Source organism: Micropterus dolomieu, linkage group LG20 (genome assembly GCF_021292245.1).
Source record: "Micropterus dolomieu isolate WLL.071019.BEF.003 ecotype Adirondacks linkage group LG20, ASM2129224v1, whole genome shotgun sequence".
NCBI classification, from domain to species: domain Eukaryota; kingdom Metazoa; phylum Chordata; class Actinopteri; order Centrarchiformes; family Centrarchidae; genus Micropterus; species Micropterus dolomieu.
Genome location: NC_060169.1, coordinates 9,221,834 through 9,248,817, shown reverse-complemented (window position 1 = coordinate 9,248,817; position 26,984 = coordinate 9,221,834). Strand labels below are relative to the sequence as shown.

Genomic DNA, 26,984 nt, shown 5'->3' with positions numbered 1-26,984 from the left:
CCAACCTCTCGCAACTCTCAAAACATTAGGGAAATTTTCACACTGGATTTGTGCAAACAAAGAGGGTTTCAGTGGGCCTGCATCACATGCTGAGAGATGCGTCGTGGTTGTCACAAGTGTTCAGCAATATAGACAGTAAATTCTGATGTTATTTAGTGGTGCTTTGCATATATTTAAGGGGTCTGTTGCTCCCTTTTTGTGCCTGTGAAGAAATGTGGGTCTGTTGCAGAGACTTGCATCCAGACTGGGTGCAGCTGTTCACCCACGGTTTGCTCTCTTCTTTCCCATGCAGAAACAATTTTCCATTTTTGAATTCCCTAAAATTAATAAATTACAGACTTCCACACCCGTATCATCATAAGTTAGTTACTCTTTAAATAAATATGCGCTCTAAGCTACTTTTTTCAGTCATAAGATCACAGTAATATCGTGTTGGAGTGACACAGCAAAAGGCAACAAGCACAAACAGGCTCTGTGGGAGGCAGGTGGAGTCAGTGCACAAAGTCAGTTCAAAACAGAGCTCAGAGAAACTAAAGTGTCTGAGAGCCACTCCTGCTTTGCACTCCAACACTAAACTGAAGAAACAGGATGAGAGGATAAGTCTTGGAGTGGGAGGCAGCAAAGGCAAGCTTGCAAGAGGAAGAGGATGAAAGTAAATAAGAGTTTGGAAGTTTTTGGAAGCTGAGTAAATACCCTTGGTGCCTGTCAAGACTCTGTGGTACTCTCTGCAGTGAACTCTGCTTTCATGCTTGAAGGCAAAAGCTGGCGATGGAAATACTATACCATCATATTCTAGCAATAAGTCAGCAGCAAATAAATATACACACACACAACTTCAGCAACAGCTATAAACCAGTTAAGGCACGAGAATTATTCATAATCTCAAAGTATGCGAAAGCCTACACACCACAAGAAACTTCATTTACCACATTTATTTTAGTGCTAGCCTAGAGTTGAAGCACATCATATCATGTTTGGCTTTACCTAGTTTTTGTAATGGAGTAGGGCTGCAACTAACAATTATTTAAATTATTTATAATATGCGGATTATTTTCTTGCATAATGGATTAATAGTTTAGTCTAGTTTAGCCCAAAATGATGTCTTCAAATTGCTTGTTTTGTGCGACCAATAGTCCAAAAACTAAAGGCATTCAGTTTAGTTACACAAACAGACAAAAGCACCCAAACCTTCAAATTTGAGAAGCTGGAACCAGTGAATGTGGACATTGTGACTGAAACAATTAATCAAAATAGCTGCCAACTAATTTGCTGTTAATCATATAAATCAATTAATCAACTAAATGGTTGAGCTCTACAGGGTACCCCCCCCCCAGGATTCTCAAAGTTAAATTTAAGACTTGTAAAGACCTTTTTAAGACCAGCTAGGATGAAATTTAATACCAACTTCACTGCCGTATAATGAAAAATCTGTATGGATTTTAAGCCCAAGAAAATAATTTTCAAAGTTACATGAATTTTAATAAAACATTTGATTGTAATACATTCATATTTAACACACTTTTGGGGTGTGAATCAAGGATGTCACTTTGTGTTGAAAAGTGGTGGGGACAAAGGGGTTCAAATTAGGGGTGTGACGATACACTTAGCTCACATGCACGATTTACAATATTGGGTTCACAAGAACAAGAAGATATTTTAACACTATTTTGATGAAATATTCAATGCTGAAATATATATATTATTATAATATATAATTTAGGGAATAACTGTCTTTATTTTTATAAAGTGATTCAGATGACAATTCAAAACACATGAAAACACAATGCACATTTGTTTCTTCTATATTTAAATGGCATTGCATGTTTTCTTATTGTGCAAATAAAGTATTTTCATTATTTTTTGTTTATTTATCTTGTTTCAAGCCATTTTTCAAAACATATTTAACAAATGCTTCAAAAAAAGTGATGGAGACATGTCCCCAGTATCCCCAGCGTAAATTACACCTATGAAATGAATCCAATATTTGTGCACTAAGAACTCTTAAAAGGTTCAGTGTGTAATATTTCTGAGGATCTATTGACAGAAATGCAATATAATATCCATAACTAGGTTTTCAGTGGTGCATAAAGACCTTACATAATGAACCGTTATGTTTTTATTACCTTAGAATAATCCATTTTTATCTACATAACTGCAGGCACCCCCTCCTATGGAGTTCGCTATATTTTGTCGTCATGTTTCTACCGTAGCCGACAACGGACAAACAGCGCGACAGAGTGTGTTTCGTCATCACGGCTTTCTTCTTCTACTTGTATAATTCCGGTAGTGTAGACGCCCGTCACTACATTGAATACAAAGAAGAAGAAGAGGAAATAATAATAGTAATTTACAGTCTCTTAGTAGTCTTCTGGTTTATTAGAAGAGAAGTGACATTTGGACAAATGAAGGAGCACACACATTATTTAGCACGAGAGCCGACAGCCTGTGGATCTTTATACCATGAAGCCAGACGAGTCTGGACAGATACAAACAGCTGACGGCAGAAATCACCCATGTTGTGGATTTTCCCAGATGAAAGACTATAACAGATGTTTTCAAAGTGGTGCTGAAGTTGTCTGTTTTTTGCTGGACAGGTAAATAAGTTTGTCAGACTTTATCGATGCAAAAGAAAGCTGATGTTTGATAGCTTTAGCTATTAGCTGGCCATAATCATGAGAGACTTGACATGTTTCCCCTGTCAGTGGTGTGAAATATGGATTAATTTCATGTTGCCTACTTATTCTCCAGCCTGTGGTTTGGCTTTGCCGGTTACGGTTACGTTAGTGAGACAATCAGCTAAAACCAAAACGTTAGCTTAGAGCAGTGGTTCTTAACCTGGGGGTCGGGACCTCCCTGGGGGTTGCGAGAATGCTGCTATAGTCACAAAATAGAAAAAAATAACTAGACGGACTATGGTTGTGAATGGAATCACTGTAAGAACACAGTAAATATTTTGCACTGTTTTATCCAGTAGGTGGCGGTAATACCAACCGCTGTAAAACGACAAAGAAGACTCCGGCTCCGATCAGGCAGAAAGCGCTTTGCAGGTTCGAAAAACACGAGGCGCATTTGGTTGAATTTAGAAAAGAGAGGCAGTTTTTAAATGTTGCTAGGCAACCACTGAATCAGCTGTCCTGTCAGTTTAATCAAAGATTATAGTGCCAGCAAGTGGTATGCCTCATATTAGCGGAAACTTGATCACAACTCACAGGTCTGTGTCTTTTGTTGCTAAAAACATCTGCCAAACGCAGAGCTCCGTGTGGGCACATGAGACTCTCAGAAAGGGGAGACACCGCTGGTCCAGGAGCTTCGTCTTAATGATGGTTGGTTTAAGGCTTATTTTAGGATGAGTCAGTAACAGTTAGTTGCAGTCTCCGGACAATTCAAGCAACTATGAACTTCCGTCAGCACAACTACCTGTCTCTCCATTCATTAGCTTGGACAATTGGAAAAAAAACGCGATTGACATCAGACACGAGTTGAATTTTGTTCAACTCCTTGCGCTCATTCAAAAACACAAGGCGCAGCAGGTGCCAAAACACGAGGCGCCCAGGGCGCATTAACAGCGCGCAGAACTGCCAAAAGATAACAATTTAAAAAGGCGCCTCTCACTACAAAAAAACATTTTCTGTCTGACCCGTGGAGGTGGGGGTATATTTTCAACTTCAAAAAGGCCAGAAAGGTTAAGAACCCCTGGCTTAGAGCATGGAAGCATCAGCCAGCTAAACGTTTACAGCACTGGTAGAAAAATATGTAACATTAGTTGGATTGGTTTATTCTCCAGCGCTGGCTTTTGCTTGTGGTGTAAACTTCATGTAGTTACTCTCTCTCTCAATTCAATTCAAATTAGCTTTACTGGCATGAATGTAACAACAACATTGCCAAAGCATCATATATATATACACACAACATAAGAACAATCAGCCCCATACATTTCATTAAACAATTAAAGCATAAAGTTATCAAAGCGTATATGTGTTTGTGTTAAAAAAAAAGGAAATATTAAAAATTAAAATAAAATAAATAAATAAAACAGTAAGCGTGTGTGTTTGTGTGTGTGACAGCTGATGAATATTATTGGCAATAAAACGTAACAGCAGGGAAGCTCATATCAGCAGCTAAGCTTCACATTTTACTGCCCTGGTGGAAAACATGTATTTCTTTTTACTGCTAATGGTGAAATGTAACAAGACCGCGTGCCTATCAAGTGACCCATAATGAATACTTTCTGAATTTGCATTAAAAATTAAAAAGAAGCATGTTTTTGGATATTGCTTCCCCACTGTGCACACAAATGTTTAATTTTAATTGTACTTTCAATTCATGATAAATGCCAATTAAAAACGAGCTAGCGTTAGCTTGTTAGTAGCCTGTCAGACGTTTTGTTTTCTTTCCTAACTGACCGATTCGCCCAGAGCTTGGATGCCAGAGCTCGTGCGTAAAGCTGAACACTGACGTAAACAGTAACGTTACCTGTACTGCCGTATAACATCAGAGTCACACCAAACGCAGTAAATTATAAAGTCACACAAATAAAAAGTGTTTGATGTTACGGCATTTATTTAATCCTACGAAAGGACAAGAACAAATTTAAGACCTTGGTAAACGAAATTGAATACTTTTAAGGCCTTATTTTTGGAATATGAAATTTAACTTTTTTCATACTTTTAAGACCCCAATGGGTACCCTGCTCTAAAATGGAGCAGATCTGTTTAAACCAAAGAATATTTTTTTAACAAATCAAACCAAACAAACCAAAATAAAATAAAAAGCCATACTTGGAGTACATGAACACATATTTTGTCTTTGAATAGACAAAGGATGGGCACTCTTGCAGACAAAGTAGAGAGAGACCACTGACACGAGAACAAGTCCTACCGGCCTCTGTGTATCTGACGAACAGCTTTGAACTTGTTAGCAGCACACCTCGGAGTGAGCTCTGAAAAAGCAGAGGGCTGTGCCCCAGCTGCCTTTCACATGAAGACAAGACTTGCATCTTCAGAACCTTGTTAGTTCTCTGAAAAGGCCACCGACTAGTTTGGAATATTAAGCAGCTCATGCTGTCGGAAATCAAAAGGATTTTGGAAGAGAGTGGGAAGCTTCAAAAAGGCTTTGATGGTATATATCGCTCAATCTCCAGCAGATATGACAGAATGAAGAAATAAAGACAGGGGAACAAAGGGCTTCTGAGAGAGTAGAGAGGCAGAGGTTATTCTTCTCTCAGAATTCTGCATATGCATATATCATTTTTCCTCTATCAGAGTCTTGCTCTTAAAATGTCAAGACGTCTGACTGAAAAGACAGTTAGAGAGATGAAAATAGAAACAAGGAAAAGGAAAGTGGGACACCAAAATATTTCAGGTCATTAATCACAACAGTCACACTCAAATAAGGCATATAGTTGTCTTGCTTCCAGAAATTTTCAAATGCACACCACATTTACAGCATTACCGCCTGGCACAACAGCGTCTTTAAGCAGCGATCAGACAGCATACAGTTTTCTCTAGGCAGTAAGTGTTTTGTACACTGCTAATGCGCCTTGGGCACATCACGTTAGATGCTAGGAATGGCTCCAGTTGAAAAAACCTCAACTCAGAGCAGAAAAGTGCCCGATATCATTGGCGGGGTTTCCCTGTTGTCCAATCGGATGACTGCCACCTCGGCTGTTGCTGAATACCGAGAGCTATATCATTTAACCATTTACTACACAGCAAAATAAGGCTTGGTCTAAGGACAGATGATTTGCGGCAATAAAAAAAACAAACTGAAGACAACACTGAAGAGAGAGAGAATCATCAATATTAACTGCATCATCACTGCGCTCGCCAGACAGGCCAGCAACAGAATGCTTTATATTTTACAATTTCTGTACGTTAGTAAAGTTGAAACGTTTTAACTTAAATCAAGAAACAGCTGGTGTGTGTGGATCACGGGTGTGGGTCGCGTTGAACATAACATCGCGGCAGTTTTGTGAGGCGTTGCTATGATGACCAGCTACATTGAAGGGGTACCATCTGCGATGGAAAACAGAGGAAGGCGGGCCAAAACCGAGTCGCGTCTTTAGGTGTTTTTTTCCTTTCCTATAGAGTTGGATTGGGGATTCTTAAACTGGTGTGTCTCCTCTTAAAATGTCTCTGGCGCAGTGCACCGTGTTTTGCAAACTGCACAGGAAGCTCTGTCTGATCAGGAGGAAACTCAAGATACACTTTCTTTTTCCGTTCTGTCCTCTGCTGGGAGGGGAACAGTAATGAGTGTGTGGGTATGAAGAGATACCGTTTCCTTATGAGGAAAAAGAGGGGGCAGGAATCAGAGTAGAAATCCTTGCGAGGATTTCTGTGTGGGAGAGAAAGAGTTTCATTCAATTCTCTCCAGAGAAATCTAAGGTCAGGATCCTAATGAAATGATTAGATCACCAGCCTTTGCAGGAATAATTACAGAAACAGCAAGTTCCTGCTGTAAGATTTAAAGACAAATTCACACCGTTTTATCTTACGACTCTTAGACAAACACGTTGATTTAATAGCGGCACTCGTGTCATGGTAAGAAAATCAATCATAATTTTGACATTAGATTTCGCCTTACATGTCTCTTGCAATACTCCCTTCCTTAAGTCACAAAAAAAAAAGGTTTTTGACCTTAAGGCAGGCTTTAATCCAGTCTTTTCTTAAAACATCTTAGACTTCCATATTCAACCTGAAAAATACAAGTCAAGACCTCTGTACCTTAGTAGAGATAATCAAGAGTCTGTTGTGAGATTTAGGGGGCTTTCACACCTGAAAGTCTGCACCAAGGTCCGAACCAAAGTTCATGTTTTCAAACTTTTTGATCGACAGGAAAGGAGGAGAAGACAGCAAGGTCCGTGGGAGGTTTCACACCTGCATTTTGGTTCAGAAGTCCAAAAGTCCGGACCAAACGAGGTAGGTGTGAAAGTCCCCTTAATTTGTAAATGCTGTAGCTCGGTGAGCCATGGTGCTTTTAAATGTCACGAGTTTGTAGGCCATCCAGCGACAAGGTTGAACATGTCTGGTAACGAGAAAGGTAAAAGCCTTGAGGTGATGTAAAAAGACCTTGTCTTTTCTATATTCTGCAGGGTTACTTTCAAGTGGCCTTTCCAAGCAAATTATTACTCCAGTCAGGGCAGTGTCCTGTCAGTCTTCTGTTGTCTCTCTACCCTGTAATTGTTCTCGGATAAATCCCTTCAAGCTCTCTGTAGCTCTTAAGCTATTTCCTTTCGTTTCAGTCTATCACATCATGCATGTGTACATGGTCACACAGTGAATATGAAAGGGCATTAGGCTATTGTATAACAACTGTTTGCTTGTAATTTTGGTGATTCAGAATTGTAATCTTCTAGTTTTACAGATTGTACAAGGCACTGCCAATTCTTTGACACTGTTCACAAGTCTTGTTTGTAACCCAGATTGTCCATGTGGCTTGGCTGCAACACATAGTCCAAATGTCCATTGGAAGCATTTCAGAAGACGTCTCTCTTTCTCTGTGTTTGGTAACATGATTAGTTACCTTTAATGTAACCACATGAAATGGATGATGAATTTGTTTTGCATTAGTCATGAATAATTTTAAGATGTGAGCCAATCTGGTAAAAAAACAAATAAGGGGGCAGATGCATTTACTCTATAAAAGGTTCATGACTAAAACTTGCCAAATTTATAAAAGCTGTCCATCCACATGTTTCAGTTTTATCAATATCAGTCATTGTGAAACTGATCACCTGTGTGGGAATCAAATTTCCTCTCCAAATTTAAGCCATAAACAGATGTAGACACAACCTTAATGTACATCAGTACGTCTGCTTGCTCCACCAACCTTGTAAAACATGAAAAGAAGAGACAAATAAGCAGTACCATTCCACCAACTGTGTCACATTGGTGAGGTTCTCTAACAAATAAACAAAAGGTAATAAATTATTTATTGTATGTTGCTCATATTGAAACATACTTTACAAAAGTGCTTCATAATGAAGGTAAAATTACTTCTACCATATCATTTCACCTGTAGCTCACTCTTGAAATCGATGTGTGCACATTATCTGAAGTATGTGTGAAATAAGCTCAGTCCCTAAGCACATGCTCTTTTTATAAATAGTACTTCATGTGTTTGAAACGGGGCATGCACGTCTTTTGTTCATATGCATCGTTTATACATCTGGTCCCAAGTGTGTGTTGCTCACGGCTCTGGCATAGCTCTTTTCTCCATTCTCGTGGTTGGTGGACACTGACACATTAGACAGAATTGTTAAAAATATAATTTCAGTTTGGACCCTTTAGCGCTAGCAAAAGACAGCTTTCTTCATTGTGTGGTTTTATTTTGGATTTAAGAGGACAGACCTAAAGTGAAAAAACAAATCACAGGCTGTCTTAAATCACTCCCTATTTACTATACACTAATCCTGTGCAGTCTGGCAAAATCCATTCTTTAGCATCCAAGTAGAAAGCATAATGTTACAGTCTATGCAACCAGTCCACAGAGGGGCCCCGACATAAGATATATGAAGCAAAGTAAAGAATATAGGTTATGTTAATTATAGTTATATGTAATGGCTAGTTAACAATGTAACTCAGTGTGGTGGCTAAATATGATGTCCCTAAGTGAGCTAGATTTTGTTCCAGATATTAACCCCAGAAATTAAAATGCTGCACTCAATTTGTGAAAGCCTGAGCTTCATTTGTTTTATTTATTATTATGATAGTCACAGTTTCTGTCTGCTCATTTTGGCCTCCTTATAATGCCACAAAGAAGAAAGTAAAGGCTTATGTTACGCCTGAGCAGTGGTCAGGTCTGTCAGGTTGAAGCTTATAGTTCTGAAACTTAACTATTTATTCCTTTTTTAAAGCAAAAGATTTATTTATGCACTTCAATATTTTATTCTTTAAGGGTGTAACTCACACTAGGTGATCCGTACCGTGCCCAAGCACGTTTAACTCCCAAAGACCGTTTGGTTTGACCAGTGTGATCGCTCCGTGCGGTGCCCGGGCACAGTGCACTTAACCGTGCCCGTGCCCATGCCCACTTGAAGAGGTGGGCCCAGGGACGCTAAGGCCCATTTATAGTCCTGCGTAGGGTCTACGTGCGTACCTACACCGTTGGCTATGCACGTAGCCATGCATTTATACTTGTGCGTCCATGTGTCCGTCATTCTGCAATTACACCCCCAAACGCTAGTCGGCAGTCGCGCTACAGCGTCCACTGTGTTGACTTTTGCTGGCCGAGCAGGCTAACTTCCGGTTTAGCGCTCCGCTAACGCAAATGGGGGTAAAATTGTATACGTGCGGCTGGTGTAGCCTATTCAAATGTTACCGACCGAATGGATCACGTTCTGATAGCGAAATGAGTCATTTCGTTCGGGTTGCAACGGTCAAATATATTGATTCACTGTGTTACAGCCGCCGTTTCGGCCGCTAGTAAATGTTACTTGAAAGCGTGGGGTACTTCCGGTTGGCTCGGAGGCATTGCGAGGCTACCCAGCCGACCAATCACAGAGCTTATGGCCTGCATCAACTCGACGTGTAGTTACATTTTTGAGGAGGTGCACATCAGGTGACGGCGTAGCCTCTGCGTAGCCCCGTAGCCTACGGCGTCGACTTTTTTTAAGGTGGGAGTCTGACATTGACTGTTGTGTTGGACAGATTTGTGCAGCGGTGTTCATATATATAAAAGTATATATGTGAGTGAGTGAGTGAGTGAGTGAGTGAGTGAGTGTGAGTGAGAGAGGAATATATGCGCAGCACTCTGCAAAAACTACGATTTTAAATAGGCCTAGTAAAAAAACATCAATATATGGCAGCACTGATTGCCTACTGTGGCAGGCCGCCACAAACAAATCAATGTATGGGAAACACTGAGTGATGACGTAAACATGCTACTGCTTGGATCGATAGGCGCAGTGTGAGCGCAGGCCAGCGAGGGAGTGGGGAGAAGGGACAATCATGCTTGGGGACGATACAAGGCACGGTATAAACTGACTCTTATTTATCAAAACTTTAATATATTTGTTGTACTTTTGTTCAAAGTACTATTTCTAACAATACAAGTTTATTTTTAAACTGCATTATGTTATGGTATCTTGGTGAGGTCTCAACATAACAAATGTTAGGGATAATTTTTGTTTATGTTACGCGTTTTTTAAAATAAGGGGGAAAAGAATATCGGCCAATATATCGGCTATCGGTCGGGCTCTGTTATATATATATATATATATATATATACACACACACACACACACACACACACACACACACACACACACAGCTTTGTATAGATGCAAAATTTACTGTCATGCAACACTGCACCCAAGAGCAATTATGCAAAAATAATGATGATTCATAAGTATGCAGAATCTGAAATGTACTGTTCACTATAAACTACTGAGTGTATAATATATATGGAGTATCTAGAGACCTACAAAGTTGTGCTGCATACCTGTCTTTACTGCAGGTGGCAACGTTAACGACCTCATTCACTACATGAAGACAGAAACTAGCCTCTGTAGTAGGTAATGATGCAAAACCAAACAAATGAGTCCAAAAGTCCATTAAACAAAACCCTAAACAACAAACAGCAAAACAGAGCTTGAAATGTTCCAACTGACAATTGCTTGATTACTTTTTCTTATACCTATAATAACCCATCAATATGTACAGTATCATCCCATTATATCATCCCACAAAAATAAGGCTCTTCCCTTTGTTGTCCCTTTTACATTAGATGGATAAAGCTGGTTGGAGATATGACATTGAGATAACCATGGTCCATCAAATTCGTCATTGCTAACAGGGCTGTCAGAGCTGAGCTGAATTGCAAATGTGCTACTCAGGCATGCGGGTATACAGTACAGTGTGGAGAAGCAGAGGAGATGTCTATACTTTGATGGTACAGCAAAGCCTATTTATTCAGCAGCACTTCTTCATATGTGGAGCTCTACGGGGACAGCAAATTCACTCCCTTTTCTGCAGTCAGCATTCCTGGGGCTTATAGACTTCAGCAGCATTCATAATCACAGGGCAGAAAAATGTAAATGACACAACAGGAATCATTAAACTCTCATGCAGCTCATGTAGTCTCCTAGATCGGCACTCACATTAACGAACACAGGAAATGATGACTGGCGTAAGAGAGAAAACAGGTGCTACATGCCATCTTACAAACATTTTACAAAGTACAATTCTACTTGTGGCTTCTACTTGGGTACTTGTGGATTGATGTGAGACATTACTATAAGTGACTGAATTTTGAGTTTATTATTTTACCAACCATGAAACTGATGGAAACTGACTTTAAAATTTGAGAATTACATGCCTTTGCCCAATCAGATGAGGAATTCTAAAATCAGGCTCAGCTATAAAAATTCTGATGTTAAAACCTTTGTTCATCTCTTTCGAAGCTCTCTTTGTGTTTGCCTGATCGACTAAAGTCTGCTTAAAACTTTGAGAACAAAGGCACTTTTACTGCGCAACTCTAACCCACACCTGATCTCCTCTACCAGCCAGCACTGATTTACAACATTCATCTGGGACTCTGCTGAAACTTCCAGTACAAGGAGAATAATTCATCGAATGTTTGATTCTTGTGAGGGGTAATTTAGAGTTTCCAGTTCACCTAACCTGTACGTCTTTGGACTGTGGGAGGAAATCAGAGCACTCAGAGGAGCCCCACTCATGGGGAGAACGAGCAAACTATTAAACTAATATTTAAACAAAGTTGTCTGAATTCGACCAGTTAGCTTCAACTTAAATCCTCTTTGGCCTGAAAGTTTGAGCTGAAGCTCATTAGTAAAGAAAATGCGGAAATTACAAAGGAATTCCTGCTCAGTTGGGACAAGAGTAATAGAAAGTAAAATAGCAAGATTACCACTAATGGTCTATTGCAGAAAATAAAATAAATAAACTCCAGTTTACAGACACCAGATAATTAGGTCAAATTACATAAAATACCCCCTCTGCCCCATTTGGTGATTTAAGACAATGTCACATATCCATCGTTAAGGGGCCATGTTTCAGATTGCAACTACTAGGTCTACCATTCCAAGCGTGTGCTCCTACGCATGCCCAAACTAATAAGTGAGCACCCGGCATCAGTCAAAACAAAGGCCGACACACTGGAGACAGCATCACACAAAGTGCTGGAAACTCAGGTAAACTCACACTGTAATGTTACAGTAATATTTTTAATCGGCTTGACATTGAACCAGTCCTTTGACTTTAGTATAACAGACCGTAACTAACGTTACTGTACAGAATAGGTCTTCAAATGTGTTGTCGTCCTGCACCATTATGATGCAATATCATTAAAATGGGAATCTTTTCACCTCAAGTAGTTTCTTTATCTCATGTACGGGATGCTACCAAGTGACTAGACTTAGCTACAAAAGAGCCATGAAGAAAAGCTGAAACAAGTCCTGATGAAGCATGCACATTGGCTGCAGCAACATACTGCAGGGACATCCTCCTAGTTTAATATGTCCAGCCAATCCAATAAAGACTTAACAGGTCTCTGGGGCCAAGGTCATGTCTCCTACCTTAAAAGAAGGAAAACTTCATTTGCAAGCCTAATCAAGTGTGAATGTCACAGAGGCACAGCAAAGCAGGGTCGTGGAAGGCTAATTTTGTTCAGGGAAGATGAGAGAGCTTCCAAGTCTCCCAGTTTTGCAATATTGGAGGGTGTCAAGTTGTAAAGATGGCTATTAAAACAATTAACTAAGACATCCTTTATCCACTTTGGGTAGTAAGAGTGGATGGCTCTTATGAGGGTGACCGTAAAATGGCAGCCCAGAGGAATTTCACTACACAAGTTTCATGCACTGAGCTCTTCAATTATCAAACGGTGTGGAAAATAACTCCTTCATATATAAAATATAATTTTTAGGCTTCTGGCCAACTTCTTTCCTGCTTTAACAAAGGACCAAAAAAAAAAAAAAAAAAAAAAAAAAAACACACAGTAGAGTCTAACACACCCTTAGGTTCTGCTTGGAAACAGGGCCAAAGCATGACTGTGTCCACCCTCAACTGAGCTGTACTGACATCATGTCCAACTGCTCAAAAAATGCGGGTGTTACTGTCATTTGGAAACTTTTACACTTCATATCTGTTCCCATTTTTAATGCCCTATTCAGAGCGAAACAGTGACGCGGGTCTAATCTGCACTGGCGGTCTATCTGAAAGGATCAACACAAATCATCTGACAACATAGAGCACTTTGAATTATTATTTATTCAAGTGAAATATTATAGTGCCTTGTTCTTTTTCTTAATTGTGGGTCATGCCCTATGCAGTTACTTACTGCAGATACTACAGGTGGCTACTTTCTGTGTTAACTTTCAGTCAGACCAAGAGGTGAGCATTTTGAATAATGCTAAACTGAAGCTGCCTGTCTAGATAAATGTTGTTTTGCAGAGGGTGTCCATGTGTCCCACATCTTTACAGCAGAACTGGTAAGTGGGTGGTGATGGAACAATGGAAAAGACATACCTCTGGTGTGAGAGACCCGGGTTCAATTCCCAACTATGACACATCCATCAATGTGTCCCCTGAGCAAGACACTTAGGCCCCACTACTGAGCTTTTGTTTTAAAACGGAGACTTTTTGCTACGTTTGCACCTCCCGTCCAGACTAAAATGGCAAAAACGAAGACCTAAAACAGAAGTTTGAAAATGCTGCTGACCCCGTTTTAATTTTTAAAACTCCGAAGAGCGTTTTAGTGCGGACAGGCAAAAATGGAGGACTTTAGAAACGATGAGGCAAATGCTCACGTTTGGCTCTCTGACTGGGTATCATAAGTCCTTCAAAGCAGAAACACGATGCTACTGACAGAATGTTTGATTTAGTATTTTTATTAAAATGTTTTGTACCGTGCAAATAACACTTTAGGCTATAGCCTACACTTGTACTGTGTATTTTGCCATATTTACTTTGCGACAACTCCCACCCTGTTTTCCGCTGCTACAGCCGATTTTAATTCTCGTGCGACATTCAGTAACAGTCCCAGCTCGTTACTGGTCCATGCAAAATAAAATCTGGTGTGGTTCTTCGGCTGTAGTACTTTATTATTCTTTCGCCATATCTTCTTTAACTACGGAATAGACCATCTGCTTAATGTTTACATCGGCACGCGCATGCCCATGCACGGCCACTAGATGTGCGTTTTCAGTTGTTTTAGTATAGACAAAACATTGATGTGGACGGAGATTGTATTTGTTTTAAAGCTCCGTTTTTAAACTAAAACGGAGTAGTGTAGATGGGGCCTTAACCCCTAGTTGCTCCAGAGGCGTGCAACTTCTGATATAGAACAATTGTAAGTCGCTTTGGATAAAAGCATCAGTATGTAATGTAATGTGGTAAGGGCACAGGTAGCATGACCCATGATCACAATGTCTGCAATTTTAGCCCAGGTAGGAAATAACAGGAATTTTACTTTGAATGCATAATGAGTACAAAGCAACAGAAAAAAAAATAAACAATGAAAAGTCAATATATACAGTCCATAGTCACAGACAACAACAACCAAGGACAGGGTAGACAAACATGCTGTTTGTGTAGCTGGTGCCAAGTTACATTTTTTTAAACCTCAATTCCACTGTGGACTAATTGTTTGAACAAGTGAATGACAGCGGAAGTCTATTGTAAGTAAAAACTGAAGTTAGAAGCATTCGGCGTGTCAGTATAACACAAGGGGCGTTATTAACTTAAAAGACAAACTGAGAGAGACAACACAGTGGAATCTCTATTCACTACCACTGAATACGACACTTGCATGTCGGACTGTCGCAAGAGACAATTGTGGCTGAGAAGAACAAAACTACATGATTGGCTTCACTATGTGGTTAACCCATGTGTATGAAGGCGCAGGGCAGTGGGGTTCTTGGGTTTGGGTACCAACGCTGTGACAGACGGTAAAGGTACAAGCACTCCACACATGATCATGAGCCAGCCAACCAGAGCATCTCGCTCCCCGTAGAGTGTTACAATTCCTTGGAAAGCCAGTTTGGACCAACAAGCTCTTAATCCTGACTACATCCACAATACAAAAATCTGTGTTAGACATGTTCACTGAAAGCCAAAAAGTACAGCGAATAATGAGACTGGAGCATAGGCGCATCTGTTTTATCTGTCTGCATGCCACTTTCTTTTGTTGTATGGTTGGGTTGATATTTAGCATAGAGGAGGGGTAGAGAGGAAGGTGCCTGGGGTAGGGTTATGGCTCCAAAGTATGCAGACATAAGCTGTCTGCGTGCTGCCTTTGAAGCAGGCTATGGTTGGTTGCACTGAGGGTCACAGGGCAGGGGTTTACAACAGCAGTGTCCCACAGAGAGGCTGCACTCATCCAACCCCCCTCAAACCACTGCCAGGAATTAACAAAGAATGTAGGCTAGAAAGACTAAATGTTAACAAAAGAAGCCATTATGATGTGCTTGTTGGGTTGTGAACTTTTGGGTCATCAGAAATTTGAAGTAGAACAAAGTGATCAGAATGTCAGTTGATTATTTTGACAATTACAATAGCACCGTAACACCCATCAACTACATAACCTGAATTTATAAAATGTGTAATGTCAGCTCGTTTGTAATGGCAGAGCAACTGTGTTCCAAATCGTGAGTACGTTCTGGGACGGGTTGACAGTGTCCCTAAAGCATCATCAAGCTGTAACTTGGAAAAAAAATTATCCTGCAAAATACAATACAAACATCATCTTACAAATACTTACTTTGTAAAGTTTATAATGTTGAATTCATGTGAGATCGACCTTGAATTCATAGAGAAGAACAGCTTGATCCTCCACTTGCTGGCTCATTAACCCCAATATTAAGTAGTTATCTGAAAAGGGAACTGTAACAATCACTCTGACCTGGGAATTTTAATGTTAGGTTTTAGGAAGTGTTAGCTCTTTGTCCGTTAGCCTGTTATTAAGCAAAGGAACAAACTGGCTTTTGACTGCATGCGAGACAAAAATCTCAGCATGAGTAAGTTCAAGCAGCTACAGCAGCGGGGCGGACATTACTACCACTACTAATGCCCTCCTGTAGGAGAGACCGTTAACCAACCAAGAACAGCTTGAGGTCAGCAACTTAAGTCCATTATAGCTCTTGGTATTCTTATGGAAAACAAGTTAACCAACTAATGCAGCATTCTCCTTTCTTTCTCGCTTCCCTTTGTGCTCCCAGCATTTCCTTAATGCAATTAAGTATTTGTAAGATGATGTTTGTATTGTATTTTGCAGGATAATTTTTTTTCCCAAGTTACAGCTTGATGATGCTTTAGGGATAATAGGAGTGTGGACTCTTAGAGAACAGCTTGCATGTGACACTTCCAATGCCTTGGAATTTTAAACCTGTACATTTATGCAAATTCTGAGCTACATTAGTTTTTTTTTTGCAGTACAGCTACTCTATAAGATTACGATTTTATATGTACAAGAATAAATCTTTATCATGCTTTTACACTTGCCATATGTTACAATTTTTATTTTACAATGTTCACTTGAGCTTTATTGAGATTATTATTATTTTTTTTAAATGTATCTGGTAACAAATTACATAACTTGAATCTGCCTTGCTGCTGCAAACATCCTATAGCTGACAATTTCCCCATCTGACTGGCCACTCAAAAACTCCCTGCACAGGTCAACAGGAAGACTAACGAGTACCAGATGGGCCAGCCTGCTGCTGGGAAAAGCATCTAAACAGAGGTCCTTGGTGTAAAGTGGATATAAACTGGCCTGTTTTATCAATATCCAACATCCACTCAGCAGGCTATTGAAGAGTACAAATGAATCATGGCAATAAAAGGTCTCAAAAGGACTAACCTACATGAGACAGCAGGTTTGACTGCTTCCATGTTAAGATGGCGGGATTGGAGGAGCAAGAAAATTGCTAATTTAAAGAGGATTTTCTGGTCAACTTCAACAAGAAAAGGAGCATCAACAGGAGAACTGCCATCTGCCGGCTTGGTCACAAACAACCCACATCTGATAATCTTCCTTCTGCCACTAGGTGCGGGCAATATGGATCAAGTCTTATGTTGGGTATATGTGATTTATATCAGAATAGTATTATACTGTATGTCAGGATATATAGTCAGTAGGACATATTCTGGAAGTTTAATTGAGGAAATGATACAAAAACCAGATTGAAATGTACTTTTTGCAAATCCTGTGAATGAAGATTCTGACAAGGTACTTCTTTACACTGATACAAAAATCCCCTAACCCCAATATTGCAATAAAGCAGTCCTGCTCACAGCACAATAATAAAAAATATATTAAAAGGGATAACGACTTTAGTAGAAATGTTATAGTAAAATACAGTACATCGCAATACATTACAGTAAATCTCTCCCAACACATCATTACAAAACTGGAAAAAAGAAACAGCGGGTATGTTTTCGTTACAATTATGTGCTAAGTGTGGGGCAGCATATACAAGCATACAGGGATCAAAAGTTAATTTATGTAGCCCACTAAGAATGGTTGCTGTTGACTCAACATGAATGCTGAGGACAACACAGAACCATAAAATGAAGTCTAATGTAAGATATTTGTCTTCTGTTAATATATTTGGAGCCTTGACTACTTTTATCATGTTTGTCCACCGACTGTCTGTGCAATGTGTGTCAACATGGATGCCCTTTCGGTCTACTGCAAACCAAACCAAAAATACTCAGTATACTCTTTTTAGGCTGCTGGTAGAAAACAGATGGGAAAGCCTTAAGAGTGTGACAAAAGACTTAAGAAAAGAGACTGATAAACACATTCCAAAAAGAGGTCTTGTAAACACAGATGAGAATAAATGTTACATTTGCTTTCTAACTAATTAGTTGATAATAATAGATAGAAAATTACACTTTTTTTTAAGGCCTGTATCCTGCTGCTGGTTCTTGTTGGGACAGACATGTTTAAGCTTGGCAAAAAACTGCAACAGTGCACCGATGTGGAATGCTATTCTTTCAGAGGCAACTGCATAACTCAGAGAGCAGAAACAGAAAGACAATAACCAATGTTTTCAGGTTTAAAGCTAGTAATTACTACATTGTGTACACAGCAAGGGACTGGACATGCTACAAGTTGCATATCCAGTGTCTACTTTGCTCCCACTCTATAGTACAAATGCCACAGAAAAGGGATAAAAGTGAGTAGAGGTTAATATAAAACACCATTTAACAGGTTTCTGTTCTGTGCTCATCAAAAGGACCACAAAATCTGAAACAAGGAAAGAGAACTTCAGCCACAATGACACTTGACTGTTTCATGCAGTGTGGTGAAATGTGCTGATTAAGGGCACTTATCAGAGAAGAGACTGAAATGGAATTGGAAGGACATTTATCAACAATAAATCAAAGCACATAGCACAAAACTGCCTTCTGCCAAATTCAGCCAATAGCTCTAGATGAGGTCCTATGATTAAAATTTACTGGAGATGACAAACTGAATGGGAGAATATAGGTTTAAGACTGTGACATGTTAAATACCACAGAATCATGAGGATTTGTAGTGCAAGTAGAATCTGCCATTGAAAGAACTCAAAAATTGAAAGAAAGAAGAAGACCAAAATAAAGTACTGTGTTTATAAATACACAAGTGAAATCATAATTATATTGTTTAACAACCCATAACATAATACAGTATATGGAACACAACTGTACCGTGAACATGGATAAAAAAACATCTTAAAACATAGTGTTTTGTGTAGGAGGTGTAACTTTCGAAAAAGTGCATTTTGCACCACAGCAGGAAATGGCCTTAATACATCTAAGAGGGGTGGACAGAGCTGTTGATCAATACCAGTGACTAAAGGATTACTTTGCGAGATGCTGAGATTTATGGATTTCAATGGTCTTTGTTAGGCTCTAAATTAGTTGTTGGTATTTCAAGCAATTTTGAAGACCGATTTACTGTATTCTGTCTTCTCTAGGCATTTCTATCAATTCTGATTAACTAACTGCATAATTAGTAAGATGCCATCTTCTGCCAGTGTTACCTGCCACCAATCAAAAATAGTACAAATACACACTCAAAGGAACAAGTCTTTGTTAGCACATTTCTGCACACCTTCCTCGGATATTTTTCCACTTGTTTCCACCAGCCAGCTGGTACAAATCATTGCATTGGTTAGTTTTAAGCGGCATTAGTCATTAACTTGTTAGTCCTAAATCCTAACTTTAAAGCTTGCAAACCAAGAAAACCCCCCCCAATACATTGTTAAATTAATTAAAACAAAACTTATTTTTATACATGTACTGCTTAAAACGAGCACCACATTCTAATTCTTATTAGATGTAACTCATAACATTTAGACAGTATTTACTACAAAATCAACTACTGCTGTATTTAAAAATAATAATAAATAAAAAAGTACTTTATTGTCACATACACGTAGCGAAATTCATCCTCTGCATTTAACCCATCCCTGAAGGGAGCGGGGGGCAGCTACTGTACAGTGCCAGGATTGGAATGCCATGCCAGGTCAAACGACACTGATTGGAGAACCTACCTAACATGTTTTTGACGCTGGGGGAAACCGACGCAGACACGAGGAGAACATGCAAACTCCACACAGAAAGGCCGGGGCAACCGGGGTTTTAACCCACGACTTTCCACTGTACCACCATGCCAACCCAAACAGTAAAAGAAGGTATCGTATGACTGTTTAAGCTCTCATAATGACAGTGCAACTGTGGTGGAAGCAGCTGGTGGGGTGGGATAGCAGTGTATAACATATTTGTATTGAGAGTAGGATATTCTATGTAATTTTCCACCTTATTTTAGTGTTTATTCAGTGTGAAGATTAAGTGCGAAGATTATGTGTATGTAGGAGACAAAGAGACTGTAAGAAAGATTTCAATGTAAATATGTTCATGCAAAAACACCCATTACACAAATAAATAATTTATTATTTGTTGATTTGATATTCAAATATTTCAGTCTAAGTTGCAATGTACATATTCTCAAGAGCAACTAGGGGTTAAGTATCTTGCTCAGGGACACATTGGTAGACGTGTCATAGTGGGGGCTCTCTCACACCAGGTCTTATCCATTGGGCCATCACCACCACATGTTTTAGCTTCTTTTTCATTTGGGTGGAGCTGCTTCAGTGTTAATAATACTGATTACCGCTGACCCCACGTATACTTTGAGATTCACCATATCTGATAGAGTAAATCAGTGTAACAATGAAACTTTTATTTGTCTGGGTAGAGGATTCAACACAAACTGGCAGATTCAATGGGTTTTTAAATAGACAAAAATCAGTTGTAAACAGCATGAACCAGACTAAAGAAAATGATTAATGTGGTCTAAATCCAGAATCTGTTGGTCTAGCCAATGCCAGACAAAATCTCGGTGGTTTAATTGGGTTATGCTTACACCGATTATGAGTGCAACACAGCTCAGATATATATATTACAATCCAGCATACATGACAATTTCCATAGTCAGAGGCATGTGTAAGCAAAGAAGTAAGGTTGTTCAAGAAATATTTAAACATGTTATAGCTGGCTCTCAAGCGAAATGTGAAGCATTTAAGGTATTCAGTCACTTGGTTTAGCCTGTGGTATAGTTTGACATATGACATACAAATCATAGCAGTTTGCAGACAGACCTAGTGTAAAACATTCATCATAATTTGAAACTTAATCTCGTTGAACCAACCATAAAAGTTAAGCTGTTCAACTCACTCCTTTCATTCAATTGGCTATTTGTTAGCATAGGTCTTTATACCTGGCATTAACATGCATCTTGGGAGATCTGATCACAAGTGTACAGCTCCAAGTACGTCAGTTCACACCAAGCATTAAAATGCATCTTCAGATGCATCTTGAGTGACCACTTGTGATTGAATCCCACTTCCCAGCTCTGCAAAAATGAATACCGCCCGCCCCGAACAGATAGCTTTATTTGTTGCTAAAGTAACTTCTAACTGTAGCTGCCATTATCTAGTAAGTTCAGTTAGGCATACAGCTAGCGGTCCTACTAGCTTTAACATTTAAATAAATCTTTATTAAACCTCCAACATAGGAGCACTTTCAGCAATAGACTGACACAGCCAAACTGCACCACTTAATATGCAGGGCTCAACAATAACGATAACGAAGTAAAATGCCACATTGGACTACGCTCGTTACTAGTGGTGGGAGAAATAATTGATTCTTAGATGCATCGCGATGCGGACGATTATTAATCCATTAGCAAATGTCAAATAAATCGATTTTCTAAATGTTAATTGATAACGTAATGTTAACGGTGCGAAAAAGACGGAACAAAACAGGCGGAACTTGAGAGGGCGGAAGTGCAGCGCCCAGACAGTCTTTGCCCTGCACACAACAGAGACACAAGATGGCGGCGAGGGAAATACAACCTGCACCCCCTGCATTAAAAATCAAGCATATGGAAGCACTTTGGCTTCTATGAAGTTGAAGGGAAAAATGAACTGGACAAGACCTACACTATATGCAAATTGTGTCAAACTAAACAGAAATATTTTGGAAAAACGACAAATATGAGAAACCAACGGCCGGTTGGAATTGCAGTTAACCAGAGGACCATCGAGCAGGTGCTGTCAAAGCATCCACCGAACTCGGAAAAAGTGAAGCGAATTACGAACTCTATTACAGATTTGCGTCTGTATTCAGTCGTTGAGAACCAGGGCTTTTGTGCTATGCTTCGCATGTTGGAGCCGAGATACAACGTCCCATCTCGAAAATATTTTACTGAAACAGCGATCCCCACACTCTACAATGAGACCAAAACTGAAGTCATGGAATCACTGAAGAAAGCGGGTAGAATAGCTTTAACATGTGATGCGTGGACATCCATTGCCCAGAATCATATGTCACCGTAACTGTGCATTTTAATTACAGATGAGTGGCAGCTAGTGTCTCATGTGCTCCAAAACAGAGAAGTTAATAAGAGCCGCACTGGTGCAAATATGGCTGAACTGTTAAAGAATGTAGCAGAGGAATGGAATATCACTAAGAAACATTTAGTTTTAGTTACTGATAACGCATCCAACATGGTTGTTGCTGCTGAGCTGGGTAAATTCCTACATGTGAAGTGCTATGCCCACACGCTAAACCTGGCCTCTCAGCGAGCGCTCAAGTTGCCCACTGTGTCAAGGCTACTAGGGAGTGTGAGACGTATTACTACAGTTTTTCACCACAGCACCACTGCAAAACACCAGCTTGAGGAGAAGCAGAAGCTACTTGGTCTGCCGAGACACTAGCTGAAAACAGACGTGAGCACCAGATGGAACAGTGCGTACGAGATGGTTGACAGGTTTCTGGAGCAACAGCCTGCAGTCTGCGCTGCCTTACGGTCTCCTCAGGTAAGGAGAGGAGAGTCTGACATCTGCACTCTCAGTGAAGCAGACATCTCAAATGTAGAGGATATTATCAAGGCCCTAAAGCCAATGAAAGATGCAACTACTCTCATGTCAGAGGTGAGGACCCCCACCATCTCTCTGATTGCTCCTTTGCAAGCTCAACTCATCCAGGACACTAAGCACAGCATTGGAGAGTCATCAATGGTCCGGGATAAAGCAGGCCATCAGTGGAGACCTCAGCAAGAGATACACTAGCGAGCAGGACAGAAACACTCTTCACAGCCTCTGCTCTGGACCCGCGATTCAAGACCCTGCCTTTCCTTTCTGTGGAGGAGAGGGGAGACGTATGGAAGAGTGATTGCTGAGGCTGCATCTATGGAGGTAATTCTATTATTTTGCTCCATGCAAAATGTCCCTCTGGGCTTAAGACATTATTTAACATTATCCAGTTGACTAAATAACAATATTACATAATAACTCAAGGTTGTGGATGTTGAGTAGAACAAGTAAATTTGTGTTTTCTTAGTAATTTTGTTCAAATCTGTTTTGGATTAAAGATACTGACATTGTGATGTAAAATTTAAGGCTTTTGTGTTTACCTGTCTTTCTCATTATGTTTGCCTACAGCAAGAGGTGAGAGTAGAAGAGGAAGAAAACCAAGAGCACAACACATTGAGGGAAGAAGACACCCTGAGCACTGAAGAGGAGCAACACCAAAACCCTGCTTCCAAAAGAAGGTCATCTTCTTCTCTGTTAGAGAATTTGCTGGGTCAGACCTTTACTTGTGCTAGAGTTCAGCAGCAGCCTATGTCTGCCTATGCCACAGCTAAGGAGGAAGTGACCAGGTACTGTAGTGCTCCATCACTCTCTCTCGCTCTGAGGACCCTCTCAACTGGTGGAGTAAGAACCAGGAGGTGTTTCCTCTGTTTTCCAAGTTGGCCAAGAGATACTTGTGTATTCCCGGCACCAGTGTCTCTGCGGATAGTGTCTTTTCTACGGCAGGAGATATAGTAACTGCACAGCGGAGTACAATTGCATCTGACCATGTAGACCAGCTCCTGTTCTTACACAAGAACTTACACATTAGCGCTCACTAGCTAAGCACATTTGCACTGCCACACATAGGCATGGTTTAATTGTGACTTATTTCTTTTTGCATATGAGCTGCTTTCTGTATTGTTTAGCTTTGCCGTTGTAAACTGATCTGAAAGTAAACCCTGAGTCTTAAGTAGGTTTGCTCTACTCCCCTCCACAGAGTGTTTTAATGCAGCCATTTACAAAATATTTGGACTGTCCTTTCTGTAGATGTTCAATTAGTGCCCAAGATCTTTTTTGTAGTAAAGTTGTTTTTGATTGCGGTATACAAAAAATGTTTATGTGTGAGGGATTCTAGGTCTTAGACTCCTATTATTAATTTGTGAATAAGGGCAGCATTTTATGTTATTCAGAATATGCAGAAGTCCATAAGCATTACTGTCAGCTGGTACAGAATTCTCTGTTTTTGTATAAAAGCTGTTTGATTTTTATACAGCAAATTGTTTGTGGTTTTTTGAAGGATTATAGTGCACATTGCACATAACAGGAGGATGTTGATAAGAAGTCTATTAATATATGTTAGTGATTCAGAATGTGCTGAAGTCTGTATCAATTTAAGTATGCTGCTACAACTTTTCGTTTCCTGTTGGTCCTTTGCAATGCTGGGATATATGCTGGCAAATGTAACCTTCCAGTTGGCTGTCACTTCCGTTATTTTTGATAATAAAAGGATATTTGAAGTAAATTTAATATGGATCATGAGAAATGTTGTGAGTCTTTGAAAGTACCAAGTTGTCCCACAGTGAGAGAAAAAAACCCTGTTTAGAAAAAAAGTGATGCATCTAGATGTATCGATAATCGTTCTATAATCGAATCGCAGCCCTCTGAATCCTAATCAAATCGTGAGGTGCCCAGAGATTCCCGCCCCTACTCGTTACGGCAAGTACGTGCAATAAAAATCCATCACGAGTAAAATACCAATACACCTGTTCAACAAGCACAAGCATGTAGACAGCAATATTTCAGTCTGCCTATCTGCAGCCTTGAGCGAGCACAGTGCGCTAGCTCGGCTAATGGCAAATTGTTAAAAAGAAAGACGTGACACAAAATGCAGTCTTGGCAAATTCTTGTAAACTTAGCTGCTGGCTGAGACAAACCAGCCCTCCTCTCGCTACCAGCAGTACCGGCAGTCAGTGAATCACATCAGCAGCAGAAAGAAAAACGGAGGACAGGAGGGAGGACTAATACTAACTGAAGTCTGCGTTCTTCTTTCTTTCTAAACATCACTCAGTATTTTGATGATTTATTTTATTGACATTTTAGATTTGTTTCCATTGAGAAATGATTGAGTTTATATATTGGCTTTGCTCTTGTAAATGTTACTGTTGCTGCCGTATAAACATGTGGTTATATTTAAATATTCAACTGTAATTCTCATTCTTTTTTAAATAATATATATATTTAATATCAATTATTCATTAATGAAAAAGAAACAATAAGAGTATCAATAAGAGTAGTAGTGTCGATGAAATCCTAATGATACCCATCCCTACTTACAAGAAAATGGCAGCAGGTGAAGACTGTTGATGAAAATTGATCACTCACAGTTAAGGAGTCCATCTCTGGGGAGAAGTAGGGACGATTGTCATACCATTTTCGATATGCAAGAATGTTGGTTGCTTCTTATCTATGGCACACTGTATTCTTGTTCTGATTCATTTCACTTTAGTATTTATAAAGATTAAACATGGCAATTAACTTAAGTCTTAATGTTTTATTGGATAACCACTAATAAATAAAACGATTTGTATAGGGGCAGGATCTAAAGATACTTAATAGTAAATAGACAGCATTTATATTTTCTACCTTAACAGACTCAGCGCATAACAATTTAGCCTCTTCATTCAAATATTGTAACTGGTAACCCACGCTTTAATTAATGCATTGCTCTCTCAGTTGTCCATTGCATTTTTATTTCTATATTTTTCCCCCTTGTATTTTATTTTATTTTGGTATATATGTACATTTTATTTTACTATGTAACGTTATGTGCGTACAAGCCTAGTACATTTGAACTAAGTATATGCTTTTCTTGTTTACCTTGTATCATGGGCACAAAAACGTCTATCAGCAGGAATATTATCTTCTTTGTAAAAAATTAGGGGGATATATTGGCACATAACTAAATGTCAGTCTCCTAAAAATAACCTAAAAGTGAACAAAGTAGATCCTTAACAATGCGCACAGTTAACAGCTGTGTAGTCACCACCAAATAACGGGATTAGACTGTAAATGACTGCTATGGCTAGACAGTTCAAGGATAGTGTGTTGATACATAAGTGGTCTTTTACCTTCAGTCTGCTTGTTAGTGAATGAGGGTGGATAAGTGCCGGAACATTAGAAAGAGACACTATCCATTAGACACTGAGGAGTCCCAGAGTAAACCAGCAATTAAAAGTAACAATTATGTTGTGAAAACACATCTTTACTGGAAACCAACAGCAAAACTGCCTTGAAAACCAAAGATGACTGAACGTTAGCTAACCGGTGCCACAAGTTAAGTTTGTTAGTTTCTGGTCCACGCACAAAAGAAACATGTTATGGCTTTCTCGCGTAGCCACCTCAACACAACCCCTACAACAGCACAATAATGTAAACAAACGCTGATATTTTTGTGTTGAGCTGGAAGGCGACCTAGCCAGCTAGCTAGTGAGCCAGCCGACAGCTACTTTATACTAAACAGATGTATCGTTAGCATGCAAGCTAACAGGGGTTTGCATTCCAGAGAAAGAGTCAACAGTGAGCTTTGAAGTTCCTGCAATCCCCCTCTGGTTCCGTTAACACAAGCCGGCAAGGTGAAAGGCTGTATTAAACACTTAACAATAAAAGTATTTCACGAGGCTAAGATGTGACAGAAGAGGAAACGAAGACTGGTGGGATTTAAATGTTGCTTTGCTGGTGTGAAACTGAACTGTAAAAATATCAGCTAGCACTGCATATGAGTGTCTGGACAGCGGGGAAGCCAACAAGACGAAACGTTAGCAACCTTACCTGCAGGATTAAAGGTGTCGTGCGAAGTTTGTTCGTGGGGACACCAGTAGTAGTTGTTTTCGGTAGGTCGGTCAGTTTAAAAGACTCCTCCTGTTTAACCTCAGGCTGAATCACGGTTCAACCAAGGCGGCTGGTTGTGCTGCCTCCCAGCCACAACAGCGACTGAGCACAGTGCAGGATCAGCGTCTCACTGGGAAGGATCTTCAGTATCGCGAGATAGGACGAGAGCTCGGAGATATCTACGGACCAATCAAATTAGCCGGCTGGAGCAAAGCATTTGTTTTGTTAGTATATTCACCTGTGTTGAGTTTGTCAAAATGATACATACAGAGAAAACCAGACTGAGACCAGAGTATCTTTTTAGGCTTTGCCCTGTGTACACAAGTTAACATGTACAGTAGATGCACAATTAAGTGAAGATATAAAAAGTACTTAGAACCAAGAAGTTAAATTCAAGAGAAACAAATTCAACCAACATCATAATGATTCTCCATTAAATTTCTAAAATGGGTAAGTGGCATGGGTAAGTGTTTAACTTGAGTTTGGTCTGCAGTTTGTTCCATAAATATGGAGC

General features: G+C 39.7%; 1 protein-coding gene across 2 annotated transcripts in view; it reads right to left on the bottom strand.

Annotated features, from left to right (window-relative positions):
* glceb (glucuronic acid epimerase b) overlaps positions 1 to 26,579 on the bottom strand; it is a 67,406-nt gene extending 40,827 nt beyond the window's left edge. For both annotated transcript variants that reach the window (XM_046032226.1, XM_046032230.1), the window contains exon 1: positions 26,411 to 26,579. The gene's annotated coding sequence lies outside the window, so the exon portion shown is untranslated. The remainder of the gene's footprint in view (positions 1 to 26,410) is intronic.
* Positions 26,580 to 26,984: the final 405 nt, after the last annotated feature.